This window comes from Sinocyclocheilus rhinocerous, unplaced genomic scaffold, assembly GCF_001515625.1.
Source record: "Sinocyclocheilus rhinocerous isolate Xijiao unplaced genomic scaffold, SAMN03320098_v1.1 scaffold299, whole genome shotgun sequence".
Classification (NCBI taxonomy): Eukaryota; Metazoa; Chordata; class Actinopteri; order Cypriniformes; family Cyprinidae; genus Sinocyclocheilus; species Sinocyclocheilus rhinocerous.
The window spans coordinates 3,641,088-3,657,378 of record NW_015652998.1 but is presented as its reverse complement, the minus strand read 5'-3'; the positions used below and the strand labels follow the sequence as shown (position 1 = coordinate 3,657,378).

General features: G+C 39.3%; 1 pseudogene; it reads left to right on the top strand.

The window, feature by feature from the left end:
• The first annotated feature begins 2,861 nt into the window (after positions 1-2,861).
• LOC107715275 (phosphorylase b kinase regulatory subunit alpha, skeletal muscle isoform-like) overlaps positions 2,862-16,291 on the top strand; it is a 17,256-nt pseudogene continuing 3,826 nt past the window's right edge.

Below are 16,291 nucleotides of genomic sequence, written 5' to 3'. Positions count from 1 at the left end.
TGCATCTGCATCACTTTAACCTGGTCAAATTTGGATTTTGCACATTCATCTTGCTAATGCTGATGTACCAGGTAAGTTTACACCACTTTCCAACAACTTTTTTTGTCACAGTTATTAAGAACACGTTATACCAGGATGTAAAACTGCTTATACATTTATCATAATTACTAGGTAACACTTTACAGTTTCATTTCTTAACATTAGTTGCATTAGTTTACCTGAACTAACACTGAACAATACTTAATCTTAGTTGATGTTAATTCCAACACATTTCTTAAAATCAAAATAGTTAATGCACTGTGAAGTAACATGATCAAGGAACTACTGTATTTTTAGGAGCTAACATTAAAAAAGATTGATAAATGATGTAAAAATACACCGCTCACTGTTAATGTTAGCTAATGCATTAACGTTAACAAATGAGACCTTATTATAAAGTGTTACGCTATTAATAAAGTTAATAATAATAATAATAGTTACAATTAATAAATTATTATATTGTATATTATTATTATTATTATTACATATGTTAGTAGCATGCATATGTTCACTACTGACTGAGTAATGTATGTTAGGTATCTACTGTGCCAGTAGTGACTCCTGAGGTGCGATCAGATCTTCAGTCATCACATATACTTCACCGTAAGATACGAATGTCCCCTCTTTGGCGAATCATGGGGTTCAAACCATATGGAGCCTATTGCCATGACAACATAGAATGTACTACAGGTTTATGCAGGTAAGTCACCGCTGTCATCATTTCCTTTTATTTAAAGTCCTAAAACTGCCCTGAATCTGAAAACTGATTATATTTTCTACTTCCAGGAACGGTCATTGTTCGTTTAATGAGCCTGTTCATTCTTAGCGGAGTGGAAGTCTGAAAAATAGTCATTCATGAGTCAACCCAATATATATATCAATTTTATGGCCATAGGCTATGCTTCAAGCACTTTAATTTCTGAACTGTATATAGCACAGTACAAAATGTGTAGAGTATGTGGAGAAATCTGACTTGAAAAGTTACATTGGATTCACTGTATGTTTTATGTTCAAGCCATTTAAAAACATTATTGTTTATGAACAATGATGTTAAACCAGACTTTTGGGTTTTATATTTGACTTACCCTTAACAATACACAATTAACAAAACGGTAAGTGCACTGTAAATATACTTAGCGGGCTGTATTAATCTGTATGAGCATGATTTTTAATTTCTGTAATGCATTATTAAGAATCACAATGCCATAAAAGTGCATTTGTTACTGTTTAGAATGTGGACTTGCTGGAGGTATTGTGACTAAAATGTCTATTTTAAGATCTATATGTATGAAATAATTATATTCATGTGATATTTGATATAAAGTACTGTATTAGATAAGCTATGAGGGCATACACAGAAGGCCTCAGTAGTGTCAATTAAAATCTATAGGCACAGGGCCAGTAAGAGAACGTGCACAGCTGCACATATCTTTCTCAGGATGTTCTATGTTCTGAGAAACCCAGTTCTAATGGCAAAAGGCCCTGAAGTCCCTCAGTATCCACATGTTAGTGAGAGGAGTATTTGCACAAGAATGTACTGTAACAGACTGATGTCATTGTACTGTGAACGACCTCCAAATGGACCCAGAATGCATGTTCCTTTTCTGACACGAGAGCAAAGTTTAAGTTAATCAAATAAATCACTAACAGTTTCATTATTTCAAGTTACGATTCTTATTTGTTTATTTGTGATATACGGTATCCATTTATGAAATGTTCATACTTCAATGTGCATTTTTTGGAATCCTTAACACATTTTTTATTTATTTATACTATTTATAAAATATTATATTTATACAATGTATAGACAAATGTTTGTACAAATATAAACAAAAATGTCCACATCAAAAAGTATGATTTTTACAGTGAACATAATGTATTATCACATATAGTATGCTGATATATAGTTCACCATATTTAGTCTTTTCACGCTTTTGCGTGTTACATTGCCAGTAGGTGGCAACAAGTGACTGTGTCTGTTTAATCATTGAATTGTTCAAACAAACACCAATTCAAACACCATTGTTGAGTATTGCACCGAGATGACCAATGGTGGATTCCACTAAGACTGCAAGTCAATAGCGTCTAAAATAAGTTGCTTATTATAACTTGTTGTTTATTGAAGTATTGTATAAATATCAGATTTGCAATCGTGTTGTTGGCTAAATAGACTGATTAATTTAGTAAATAACAAGCATCTTGAATCATTGTGACAAGATGCGGATATGGCATCATTTTGCTCAGTGTGCTGCATTATAGGTATATGTTATGTTATTTTCAAAAATGTTTTCTATTTTACTTTATATGATTGATTTTATTTTAATAATGGATGGAAACTGCACCTGTAAATACAAGATAGGGCGCGCCTCAACAGTCAAACATCATTTTATGTAATATATACTACTGAACAACTCGTCCTTAAAGGGATAGTTCACCCAAAAAATGAAAATTCTATCATTAATTACTCACCCTCATGTCGTTTCAAACCCGTAAGACATTTTTGATATTTTTGATATAAGATATTTTTGATGGAATCTGAGAGCTGTCTGACCCTGCTTAGACAGCACGTTCAGATCAAATCACAACAACGTAGGAAACAGATCCGGCGTGAAAATGGAACCAGGGTGATGTGGAGGAGATGAATTGTTGAATAAAGTCGTTTTTTTTTTCTTTTGCGCACAAAAAGTATTCTCGTAGCTTCGTATAATTGCGGTTGAACCCCTGATTCCATCAAAAATATCTTAATTTGTGTTCCGAAGATGAATGAAGGTCTTACGGGTTTGAAACGACACGAGGGTGAGTAATTAATGACAGAATTTTCATTTTTGGGTGAACTAACCCTTTAAGGCTTTGACATTTGCCTGCCTCACATGTACGGTATACTTGATACTTGACCACCGGCAGCTAAGCCAAGTTCACACTGCTAGTGAGATTGTAGAGCTAAACTGCATTTAGAAAGCAACCAAAATGAGAAGCCGCAGTAATTCCGGAGTGAAACTCGACAACTATGCCAAAATGTTGCAACAGACAATCCTCTGTCACCAGGTGAGCCTAAATCATCTCACTTTCACTGATTATAAGGGAACAGCCCGAACAAACATAAACATTACAAACATAAACACACATATTCTTGCTGTGTTGACATCTATTGAAATGGCAGTGTAACAGCCTTGTGAAAAAGTAGGCCTACACTTTAGCATACTTTTAAGTACGCAAATAATACACTTAAAAATAACACTTAAAGTGCAAACAGAATATAATGTTTTCAGACATTTAATTGCATATTTTTGCAATTAAATGAAAATGGTATATGGTTATTAATATTAAACACAATTAGTTGAATTTAAGACTGCTTTTGGCCACTTAAGTAGGTCTTAAATACATTTTTATATGTAATTTTATAATTCTGCTATCTTTAAAATGAGATTAAAGTGTACTGCTGAATATACTGACAAACATTTATGGCAAACTAAAATATACTTCAATGTTATATTTATTGAAACTTGTAATGATGAAGTTGCAATTTTGTACATTCAAAATATATTAACTTTAATACACACTACAGTGTGCTTTAGTATTTAGTCAGAAAATAAGTGTACTTCCTCAAAGCATGACCAAAGATGATTAAAACAGAGATTTAAAATGTACATAAAAGTCATACTTATAATTCAGAGTTTAAGTGCACTTAAAGGGACAGTTCACGAAAATTTTGTCATCATGTACACACCCTCAAGTCGTTCCAAACCTGAATGCTTTTATTTTCTCTGCTGAACACAATAGAAGATATTTTGAAGAATGTTGATAACCAAACAGTTGATTTCCATTGTACTTTTTGTCGATACAATTGTAGTCGATGGGAACTGAAACAGTTTAGTAACCAGCATTCTTCAAAATATCTCCTTTTGTGTTCCACAGAAGAAACAACATGATGGTGAGTAAATAATGACAGTATTTTCATATTTGGGGGGACTGTCCTTTTAATCTGTTAAGAAAAATAGTCATGAAAGTGCATTTCTTTAAGTACACTTTATGTATGTGGCCTTGTAAGTGGCCTTGCAAGTACATTTTTAAAAAATATATTTTTAAGATTTGAAGTACAATACAAGTGCACACTCAATACAATTAAACACACTTCTTTTTCTCAAGGGGGTTTAGAGTTTGACTTTGGTTATTGAGCATTTGAGAATATTTTATGGAATGAAACAGACATTACTTAGTACAGGATTACTCCCAGGAGATGAGATGTTACTTCACGCCTGGGTTAGAGACAATGTGTACAGCATCCTGTCTGTGTGGGCTCTGGGTCTGGTCTACAGGAAGAATGCAGACAGAGATGAAGACAAAGCCAAAGCCTATGAACTGGAGCAGGTTGGTTCATGCATATGTAGTGAAATGACATACAAACAAAACCATACAATTTTGTCAAAGGGCATCATAGACCATGTCTGACCATGTCCCAGACGTTTCATATTTTCTGCTCATTAGTGTTTGTGTCTGGGAGACCATGTAAAATGCCGGAGGGCAAATCATTTGGCTCATGTTTCTTTCATGGTCATAGCAGATGGAGAGGATAAGGTCACGGTCAAGGCTCACTGCTCTCTTTCTCTCTCTCTCTTGTTCTCTGTCTCTTCTCATCCTGTAGAGTGTGGTCAAACTCATGCGAGGATTACTGCAGTGTATGATGAGACAGGTAGGGATAAACAGCATATCTCATTCTGTTATATTGAAATAAATATTTAGAAATAATTATTAACCCAATGCTTTCTCACACTTCTTATTGGTTAATTGTCCAAACTTGTCAGAACCCATTCTGATTGAATCTGCCCAACCCTGCTTATTTTGCTCAGCAAATCTAAAGCATACAGTGTAGATAATGTTTTGCTTTAAATACTAAGTCAACATTATGGTCATTTCAAAAACACTTTTCCCTTTCAAATGCAATTGCTTTGAAGCAGAACATACACTACTGATCAAAAGTTTGGGGTTAGTAAGATTTTCTTCATTTTTTTGAAAGAAGTCCATTGTGTTCTTCATTTTCAATTATTTTTTCAAAAATACAGTAAAAATGCAAATACTGTGAAATAAAAATGACTTACATTTCTATTTCTGTTTTAATATATTTTAAAATGATATTTTTTCCAGTGATGGCAAAGCTCCATTTTCAGCAACCAGTACTCCAATTTTTCAGGATTATTTGATCAACAAAGTATAAAAAAATATAATTGTTTTGTAACATTGTGCTGTAGTCATAAAGGGATGGACATGGTCAGCAACAATACTCAGGTAGGCTGTGGCGTTTAAATGATGCTCAATTGGTACTAAGGGGCCCAAAGTGTGCCAAGAAAATATCCCCCACACCATTACACCACCACCACCAGCCTGAACCGTTGAGACAAGGCAGGATGGATCCATGCTTTCATGTTCTTTACGCCAAATTCTGACCCTACCATCTGAATGTTGCAGCAGAAATCGAGACTCATCAGACCAGGCAATGCTTTTCCAATCTTCTATTGTCCAATTTTGGTGAGCCTGTGCGAATTGTAGCCTCCGTTTCCTGTTCTTAGCTGACAGGAGCGGCACCCGGTGTGGTCTTCTGCTGCTGTAGCCCATCTGCTTCAGGGTTCGACGTGTTGTGCGTTCAGAGATGGTATTCTGCATACCTTGGTTGTAACGATTGGTTATTTGAGTTACTGTTGCCTTTCTATCATCTCTAACCAGTCTGCCCATTCTCCTCTGACCTCTGACATCAACAAGGCATTTTCGTCCACATAACTGCCGCTCACTGGATATTTTCTCTTTTTCGTACCATTCTCTGTAAACCCTAGAGATGGTTGTGCGTGAAAATCCCAGTAGATCAGCAGTTTGTGAAATACTCAGACCAGTTCGTCTGGCACCAACAACCATTCCACGTTCAAAGTCACTTAAATCCCCTTTCTTCCCCATTCTGATGCTCGGTTTGAACTTCAGCAAGACGTCTTCACCACATCTAGATGCCTAAATGCATGGAGTTGCCCTAAGGGCAAGTTATTTATTTTTCATTGGCTCAAGTTAAAAAATATAGATGTGAATTATTACCCACATTTTTTTTAATTGGATGAATGAAACATTTTTTTCAGTGCTGTATGTATCATTTCAACTGGGTTGATGAAGAGTATGTTAATCCTCACACCATATAGAGAGTGCCAGGCAAGTGTCCACTGAGATGGGGCCAGTCTCTGTACATATTGGGTAACCTGCTGGCAGAGGTACGGTAAATTCCACAAAAATCGCTGTGTTTCTCAATCTGTTTCTGGAGGCCACACTGCACAGTATGTCTCCCTTATGAAACACACCTGTTTCCACTCATTCATCCTGTTCATCTCATTAGTACAGTTCAATGCAATTATTTAAATCAGGGAATACCCTGCAACAAAACCATATATACTGTACAATGAAAAAATGGTAACCTAAAAAATGTGCTTCATGTGGTAACATCTAAATTAATTGATTTTATTCAAATAAAAAATTTTCCTGAATCAACCTAAATATATTAGGTTATGCCAACAAAACTACATTTAAGGGTAAGATCAGGTAGAAATAACTCTTTAACGTGACAATTGCAAATTACACTTTTTGCATTGATTAAATACATGCACATTTTTCAAAATTTCTGTTTTAAATAAATGATGTTGTTTTGAAAGATGTTGTTCCACAAAAATATTATGCAGCATAACTATTTTAACTAATTTAAAATAGAAAAGTTTTTTTTTTTAAATTGTAATAATATTCCACACGATTTTTACTGCATTTTTGATTAAATAAATTCAGTTCATTCTTACTCAAAACTCGAGCTTTTGAAGGTATTATGGCACTATTATTATTGTGGGGGTGGGAGATTGATTTGACTAAAACTGTTTAGTAAATAAATAACTACAAATGAATGTTGAGAAACACTACACTGACAATATGCATCAACCACTTTGCGGCTATGAAACTGAGAAAAACATATCATGATCATCTAAAGAATGTGTTCCTGTATATGAATAGTGAGGTCAAAATATAAATTTAATGCAGGATCTAGAAAAAATCTGATCGTGATTAAAACAGAAAAATGTAAAATAAATGAACAAAAACAATTTTTAAAGTTTGGGCTCCTAAACATTAGATCACTCTCACCCAAAGCAGTTATTGTAAACGAAATGATCACAGATAATAGTTTTGATGTACTCTGCTTGACTGAAACCTGGCTAAAATATATTGGTCTAAATGAGTCTTCTCCACCAAGCTACTGTTATAAGCATGAGCCCCGTCAGACTGGTCGTGGCGGCGGTGTTGCAACAATATATAGTGATATTCTCAATGTTACTCAGAAGACAGGATACAGGTTTAACTCATTCGAAATACTAATGCTTAATGTTACACTGTCAGATATGCAAAAGAAATCTATCGTATCTCTTGCTCTGGCTACTGTGTATAAACCACCAGGGCCATATACAGATTTCCTAAAAGAATTTGCAGATTTCCTCTCAGACCTATTGGTTACTGTTGATAAAGCGCTAATTGTCGGAGATTTAATTGATTTTTCCGTACATTTCTGCCATATGTACATTAACTGACAGTCACCACTGATAAGCTACCACTAAATATTGTAGAAACTTAATTTGCTGTAAAGTTGCTTTGCAATGATTTGTATCGTGAAAAGCGCTGTACAAATAAACTTGAATTGAATTGAATTGAATATGTAAAATAATATTTTTTTAGCAGCTGGAGAAATTGATCCTCTCAATAGACGCCTCTCTACTGTTCCCAAGCCTGATGTTGTGGTTCAAGGTAAGACCAATGTTTGACAGTAGCTTAATCTGGGTTAATCAATTTAGAAACTTGTTTGATGTTGCATATTACATAAGTATTCCATCTCACAATATTTACACTGGCCGTTTTCCATTTTGGTGCTTTCAGTGTCTATCCTGGCAGAAAGCGATGAGATAAGCAGCTCCTGCAGAGCCATGGCATTGACCCAATCCGAGTTCAGCCCTCCAGAGTCCTCAGTCACGTCTATGCCAGACTAGGTGAGCTCAGGGTATATAGCATCTTGATAGATTGTTTCAAAGCAGCTTCACAGAAATAATCGATGCAAACTTATTCAGATATGAGACACATTCTGCTCTAAATCAGCTCTAAAAAAGACAGTTGTGTCATTATTTAGTTCAAGTCAGTTCAGTGTTGATTGAGTTGAGTTCCAGAACTGTAAAAAGTTAATCAATTATTAAACAAGTTCAGTTCAGCTATAAGCAGCTCTACAGAAGGCAACAGAGTCGTTATTCAGCTTGAGTCAATTCTGTGTTGATTTAGTTCGGTTCAGTAACAGTGTTGATATCAGTTTTGAAATTGTGTTGTTTCAGCTATATAAAGCAGCTCTACGGAAGACAAGTGTCATCATCAGTTCAAGTTTTGTTCATATCCAGTATAGCAACAGTGCTATGGGATTACAATTCTGCCACAGTTCTGCGCGTGAAAGATCATATTTTGAGCGCGCAAAAGTGCGTTTTGCACGCGCGCGAACTGAGTTTTGTGGAGAAAATGTTTGTCTCGCAAAGAAGAAAGTATTTAGAGTGCACGAAAATCAATTTTGCATTTAAAATAAGTTTTTGGATGTGTGCAGACCTTCTCTTTTGCGATTGCAACGTTTCACTAGCTTGCTCACCTGATGCCCGCCCTCAGTGCTCTCTAAATACCAAAGGCTCGTGTGCTCAACTCTGATTGGCTGGAATTATGGCACATTGTAACGCTGGGTTGTGTTGAGCACGCAAGCTGTTGGCATTTAGCGAGCACTGAGGGCAAGCATCAGGTGAGCAAGCTAGTGAAACGTTGCATGCGCAAAAGAGAAGGTCTGCACACATCCAAAAACTTATTTTAAATGCAAAATTGATTTTCGTGCGCTCAAAATACTTTCTTCTTTGCGAGACAAACATTTTCTCCACAAAACTCAGTTCGCGCGTGCAAAACGCACTTTTGCGCGCTCAAAATATGATCTTTCGCACGCAGAATTGTGGCAGAATTGTAATCCCATACAGTGCAGTAAAATTGATAATATTGCTGAATATTAAGTGCCTTTAGAAAAAAAAAAAAGTTCACGCAAAAATAAAAATACTCGCATTCATCTCTTTCTAAACTTTTGTGGAAGATGAAGTTTTTAACACTTTTTTGAAACCTACAGTGAAAGTGAATGGTAACTACAGAAAGATTTTCAGAAGACTTGGAATATAGGGCACAACTATTATTGCTTTTTTCACAATGAACTTAATTTTTGAATTAATTCTCCTTTTAAGTGATGGAGATACAAAATACAGACATAGACTGAAGGATTTTACTATATTTTTGTCTGTTTTTTCAGGGCGTAACCAAAGGCTGGGACTGACTGGACAGCCATACCGGCGAATTGGTGTGCTGGGAACATCCAAATTCTACATTATTCGCAACACCATATTTACCTTCACACCTCAAGTATGTCAGTGTATGAATTCAAATTTGCTGTTGGAATCTATTTGAATATTCAATATCCTCTCAGTTGCTGGTTTTGGTCCTAATCGAATGTCCAGTTTGTAGACCATCATGAGTTCTATCTGGCCCTGGACAATCACATGATTGTGGAAATGCTCCGTATCGACCTCTCCTACCTCTGCTCTCGCTGGAGGATGACCGGCCGACCCACAGTAACGTTCCCAATTTCACACGGCATGCTCAGTGAGTGTCCTCATCACCATATGCAGACAGCAGCCTTCTCATTCTGAAAGCTGAGATTCATTTAGTTTTTGTCCTTTGTAGCTGATTATCACAAGCATATTGATCCTGCTGTTTTGGCAACCTTGAAAAAACTACAGGACGGTTACTTTGGAGGAGCAAGGTAACGTATTTAAAGCAGTCAGCACATTCAATATTTGTTAAATACCTAAAGCAGCCCAAAATCAAATCAGTTTTACATTTCAAGGGTTAAGACTGGGAAACTTTCTGCTTTTCTCGACACCTCCTGTTGTGCTCATCTTACATGTATGGATTGTGGTGAGTGAGCCACCAGTTATCAGCACATATAATGAGCTTTTCTCTTGAAAAGTCAAAAACCACAAAGGGATAGTTTTGGGTGAACAGTAAAAAATAAGTGCACTTAATCATATTGAATGTGCACTTGTAGTGTTCATCCTGAAAACATATTTTTTTAAACTGTACTTGCAGATAATATATATGACTAATAATAAATACTCTTTTAAGAAATTGCTAAATTGTTTATTTTTACCCTTTTTCATTATACTTTGCATGTGCCTTGCCTGTGTTAATAATGGATCCCACTTCGTTGAAGTGTCTCCTTCATAAAGAACCTCTGAAACAATGATAAAATCCACTAGTCTGATAAAGACTTTAATTTTAAAGATTTAATAATTTTCTTATTTTATTGGAATGTTACCGACAACGTTTTTTGTTTGGATGTTAAGTCAGCTGCCAGGAGTTTGTTGGCTGTTAACTTGCAGTTTTTGCCTTTTCTGCATGACATTTTATGTTGAAATGTTTGGTCTGTGGTTGACAGTCACTCTGTCAGACAGTTTGCTTAGCTGCATGGGCGAATAGAGGCTTGAGAGGCAATTTTGTGATGGAGCAGTAACTGCTGTGACAGTTTTATATATTGACACATGTGGTGCAATACTCAATTACTTCTCAAAAGTGACAGAAAACGTGCTCAGTCCTCTGAGGTTTTTATTTAATTGTGTGTGTGTGTGTGTGTGCAGAGGTGGATGACCTGGCTGTGTATCTGGACCAGCTACTGGCAGTTCCTTAGCAGAGTCCCATTAGTGCCACTAAAGAAGGCCTAAACCACTTCAGGGCAGCAGCCAAAAAGACTCAGGAGATGGTGTCTCTGGTGCAAAAAGCCAGAGAGCTCAATATACACAGTGAGTTTTTAGACAGTCATTTTGACACTGTTCAGAGAACAGGCGCCTTTGCAAATGCTCAGAAATAATTCATGATTTTATTTTGACCTCCCTGCAGATGTGCACATGTACCTTCCAAAGAAACTTTTCCATTCTTCGGCACCAAACCTTAATTTGCTGGATAACAAAGAAAAGGTAGATAACACAAAATTACAGGCTTTCATTCTGTGAACATTTAAGCAATAATTAGAATAATCATCTGGCTGTCTCTGCTTTAAAAAATGTCAGGCTCCAGAAGTAAAAATCATATTCATTTCTACACAGAGAAACAGTTTTTACAGTCAGTAAGGACATTTTTAAATATATTAGCACAGCAAACACTTATTTTAAATTGTAATAATATTTCACAGTATTACTGTTTTCACTGTATTTTTGATCAAATAAAGCCTGGGTGAGCATAAGAGACTTAATTCAAAAACATGTACCATTTGATGACATCCTCAAAGCTACCAAGGATTCAGGTGGACAGTTATGTATCTTTGCCTTTGTTCATATTATCAAACACTGTTTTACTTCAAAACACTGTTTGTAATTGTTGTGATTCATTTCAGAGAGATCTTTTTATTGAATGTTTCCGGGAGATTCTCTATATTGAGAAAATGAGTGGGAAAATTGCTTTCTGGAACTGTTAAAAATGGCTCTATTGCAGGTGTCCACATCTAACAAAGAGCTGTAATTACTTTTTCTTCTGCGAAGGCATCTGAGACACAGGCGCCTCAACCTGTGAACCTGCCCAGAGATGTCAATGGTGGGATTGACTACCCAGCCTTAGTACAGATGCTGAAACAAAGTCAACATTTGCAGGATCAGGCTGATATTCTCTACATCCTGTTCAAAGACAAGTCAGTACTGCCGAAACCATTTAAGGAGTTTTGTTAGATCTGTGTCCTTGAAGAGAGCTGTACTGTTACTGTGGAGGATGAGGATTGTTTTGAAATGGAATGATGTTGGGATTTATTTTATAAGGGGAATGGATTGGGACACCAAGCTGCACGGGAATGGTTGGATGGTAAGACGACTACTGAGTGATTTGTATGAAAGGGCAGGAAACCTAAAACACTGGGGCCTCATCCGGATGATCTGTGGGATGCTATGCAAGAAAGTAGAAGAGCTGGATGCTGTGAGTAGCAGATTTCCTGTATCTGCATGTAAATTAAACTACATTTTCTCTGAATGTGGTTATTAGATATTTTTTCTATTAACAGGCCTGCTCAGATTTGCTTATTCATCAGAAGCATCTAACAGTTGGCCTTCCTCCTGAACCAAGAGAGAAAACTATTTCAGCATGAGTACACACACATATGTTCACATTTACGTTTATCTGTTCATACTGCAATCTTTGTCTCCATATAGCCCTATGCCCCCAGATAAGCTGGCAAGGCTGATCGATGAATCTAGTGAGAACTACCCCTCCACCAGCTGGTCTCCTGCTTGAGCCTAGGCTTCCAGCCCCTGAGAGGTATGATGGGAATCCAGAGAGGTGTCGAGAATTTATTACACAGTGTACTCTTGCTTTCCAACTGCAGCCTAACAGTTTCCCTACAGAGAGCAGCAGAGTGGCATATATGACAACCCTTCTTGTAGGAAAGGCGCTGGATTGGGCTACAGCTCTCTGGGAGCGGCAGTCTCCTCTCACGTCCAGCAGTGATCTCTTCATAGCAGAGATGAGGAAGGTCTTCCACCACCCTGTTAGTGGAGCAGAGGTTGATCATCGACTTCTTCAACTCACACAAGGAACACGCAGTGTTGCAGAGTTTGCTATTGAGTTCCGCACCCTGGCTGCAGAAAGTGAGTGGGATCAGCGAGCCCTGAAAGCTGCATTCCATCGTGCCCTATCACATGAGTTAAAGGATGAGCTGGCCTACAGAGACCCGGCCCCTGATTTGGAGTCTCTGATCGATGTTGCCATCAGACTGGACAACCGCATTCGAGATTACCAAGGTGAACGTCGTCGTGAGACTCGACTGCCCGAGATCCACACCTCCACTGGTTTTGTGGAACCTTCCTCACTGATCGGGTGTTCTGAGGAGCCAATGCAGCTGGGGAGAACCCAGTTATCACAGGCCGAGAGGGAGAGACGCATGAGAGATAAGTGTTGCCTGTACTGTGGTGAGTCAGGTCACTTTCGGGCCAACTGCCCTGAACTGGTGGGAAAAGGCAGCTCTCGCCCAAGAAGAGGGGGCCTGGGACGAGAGTAATAACTTACCCCCGACCAGCAGCTTCAGGCTTTTCGATCGATGTCTCAATCTCCTGGGGCAATGAACTTCATGAGCTCATGGCTTTCATAGATTCTGGTGCTGCAGGGAATTTCATGGACTCTACATTGGCACAGTTAAAGATTCAGCCCATCGCTCTACATGATACTCTGACAGTTACCGCATTGGACGGAAGGCCCCTAGGTTCTGGCCAGGTTAGCCAGTGCACCACATTCCTCCATTTTCAAGTAGGTTCTCATAGAGAAGAGATACAGTTTTTTTTTATTAATTCTCCTGAGTTCCCTTTGATCCTTGGGTATCCTTGGCTAGCTCTGCATAATCCACAAATTGATTGGTCTTCCAACCAGATAAGTGAGTGGGGGCCTAACTGCTGTGTGTCTGGCTTGTCTCTCTGCCATTCTCTTGAGCCACAGGCAACCTTCCCTAAACTACTTGAGTCACCAGTCCCATCCACAGAGATGCTGGCTATTTCTGGGCTGAGACAAGTGGCTTCCACAGATCTTTCTGCCTCTCCCGAGTTATCCCGTGTCCCCCAGGAGTATGCAGACCTCTGTGAAGTGTTCAGCAAGGAACGTGCTGCCTCTCTTCCACCCCATAGACCTTATGACTGTGCCATTGAACTGCACCCTGGCACTTGTCCACCTCGAGGGAGACTATTCTCTCTGTCTGCCACAGAAAGAGACTCTATGGAGGAATATATCAACAAGGCTGTTGACAGTGGATTCATCCGCCCTTCAACCTCACCGGCAGGAGCTGGGTTTTTTCTTTGTGGGGAAGAAAATACATGGCGGCAGTCTCCGACCATGTATTGACAACAGGGGGCTAAATCGTATCACTGTAAAAAATCTTTACCCACTGCCATTGATGACTTCAGCCTTTGAGCTCCTACAAGGTGCAACTATATTCACCAAACTGGATCTTAGAAATGCCTACCACCTGGTTAGGATCCGTGCCGGGGATGAGTGTAAGACTGTATTCAACACCCCAACTGGCCATTATGAGTATCAGGTAATGCCCTTTGGGCTAGTCAATGCCCCAGCCGTCTTCCAGGCATTCATTAATGATGTTCTACGAGAGATGCTTAACCAGTTTGTATTTGTTTATCTTGATGACATCTTAATCTTCTCCCGTTGTTACCAAGATCATGTCCAGAATGTCCGGCAGGTTTTGTCTCAACTGTTAAAGAACAAGCTCTTTGTGAAGCTGGAGAAAAGTGAGTTTCATGTACCAACTGTCTCCTTCCTTGGGTTCATTGTCTCCAATGGCAGTATTCAGATGGATCCTGGCAAGACCCATGCAGTTCTGAACTGGCCTCAGCCTTGCTCTGTCAAACAGGTACAGCGCTTTCTTGGTTTTGCAAATTTTTATTGAACTAACCCTTACCAAAAAGACCTCAAGGCCATTCCAATGGACAGAAAGGGCTAATCAAGCATTTGAGCTGCTCAAGCGCTGATTCACCTCTGCACCCATCCTGACCCTCCCCGATCCAGAGTTGCCTTTTGTAGTAGAAGTGGATGTGTCAGATGTTGGAGTGGGAGCTGTTTTGTCTCAAAAGGCCAAGAGGGACAATAAGCTTCATCCTTGTGTTTTTTTTTTCACATCGACTCACCCAAGCAGAAAAGAACTATGATATAGGTAACCGGGAGTTGCTGGTGGTGAAGCTGGCACTGCAGGAATGGAGACACTGGCTAGAAGGGGCCAAACACCCATTTGTCATTTGGACAGACCACAGGAACCTCACATACATCCGGGAGGCTAAAAGGCTGAATCCACGCCAGGCCCGATGGGCTCTCATTTTTTTAACCGCTTTGAGTTTATTCTCTCTTATCGACCAGGCTCTAAGAACTCCAAGTTTGACATGCCAGATGTGGAGGACAGACCTGAGCCCATCATTCCCAGCTCCAAGGTGGTGGCAGGGGTTCAGTGGGGAATAGAAATGGCAGTAATGAAGGCTCAACGACAACAGCCCGACCCAGGTAATGGCCCCCCAGGCTGCATTTTTGTTCCTAATGTTGTACGATCTGATGTGTTGCAGTGGGGACATGCATCTCTTCTTTCGGGTCACCCTGGAGTTACAAGAACTTTGAAGCGTATCCAGACACGGTTTTGGTGGTCCAGTATGCAGGTGGATGTCCGAGAATTTGTGTCTGGCTGTTTTGTATGCGCCCAAAATAAAGAACCTAAAGTCCACCCTCAAGGTCTACTTCATCCTTTACCCATCCCAAGACGTCCATGGTCTCACATCTCCTTGGACTTTGTTACTGGACTTCCTAAATCACAAGGTAACACAGTCATCTTGGTGGTGGTAGACAAACTCTCAAAAGCATGTCATCTGATACCTCTGCCTAAGATCCCCCACAGCTTGTCAGACGGCAGACCTCATGATGCAGCATGTCTTCAGGATCCACGGGTTTCCTCAGGACATGGTCTCTGATCGAAGGTCGCAATTCACTTCTCGGTTTTGGAATGCTTTTGGCCGTCTGATTGGAGCATCCATCAGTCTGTCTTCTGGGTTCCACCCTCAGTCTAATGGTCAGACAGAATGGGTCAACTAGGAGATTGAGAAGACCCTCAGGTGCCTGGTGTCCAATAATCAAAGCACCTGGAGCTCCCGTCTGATCTGGGCTGAATTTGCTCATAACACCCTACACCATTCATCCTTGGGCATGACTCCATTTGAATATCAATTTGGGTTTCCCCCATCTTTGTTTCCTGAGCAGGAACTGGAGGTCCAGGTACCAGCTGCAACCCAATTAGTCAAGAGGTGCCGTCAGGCCTGGCGGAAAGCACATACAGCCTTAGTGAGAGCATCACAACGGCAGCAGAAACAGGCCAACCAGTGCCGTAGAATCGGGCCATCACTACGTCAAGGTCAGATGGTATGGTTGTCAACTAAGGATATTCCACTTCATCTAGAGTCTCGGAAACTGGCACCCCGATTCATTGGACCTTTTAAGATCTTTAGGAAGATCAACCCTGTGTCCTACCGGCTACTCCTACCCAGGTCTATGCGCATCCACCCCACTTTTCACATTTCACGTTTGAAGCCTGTTGTCTGCTCTCCTCTGTCCAGAGCCA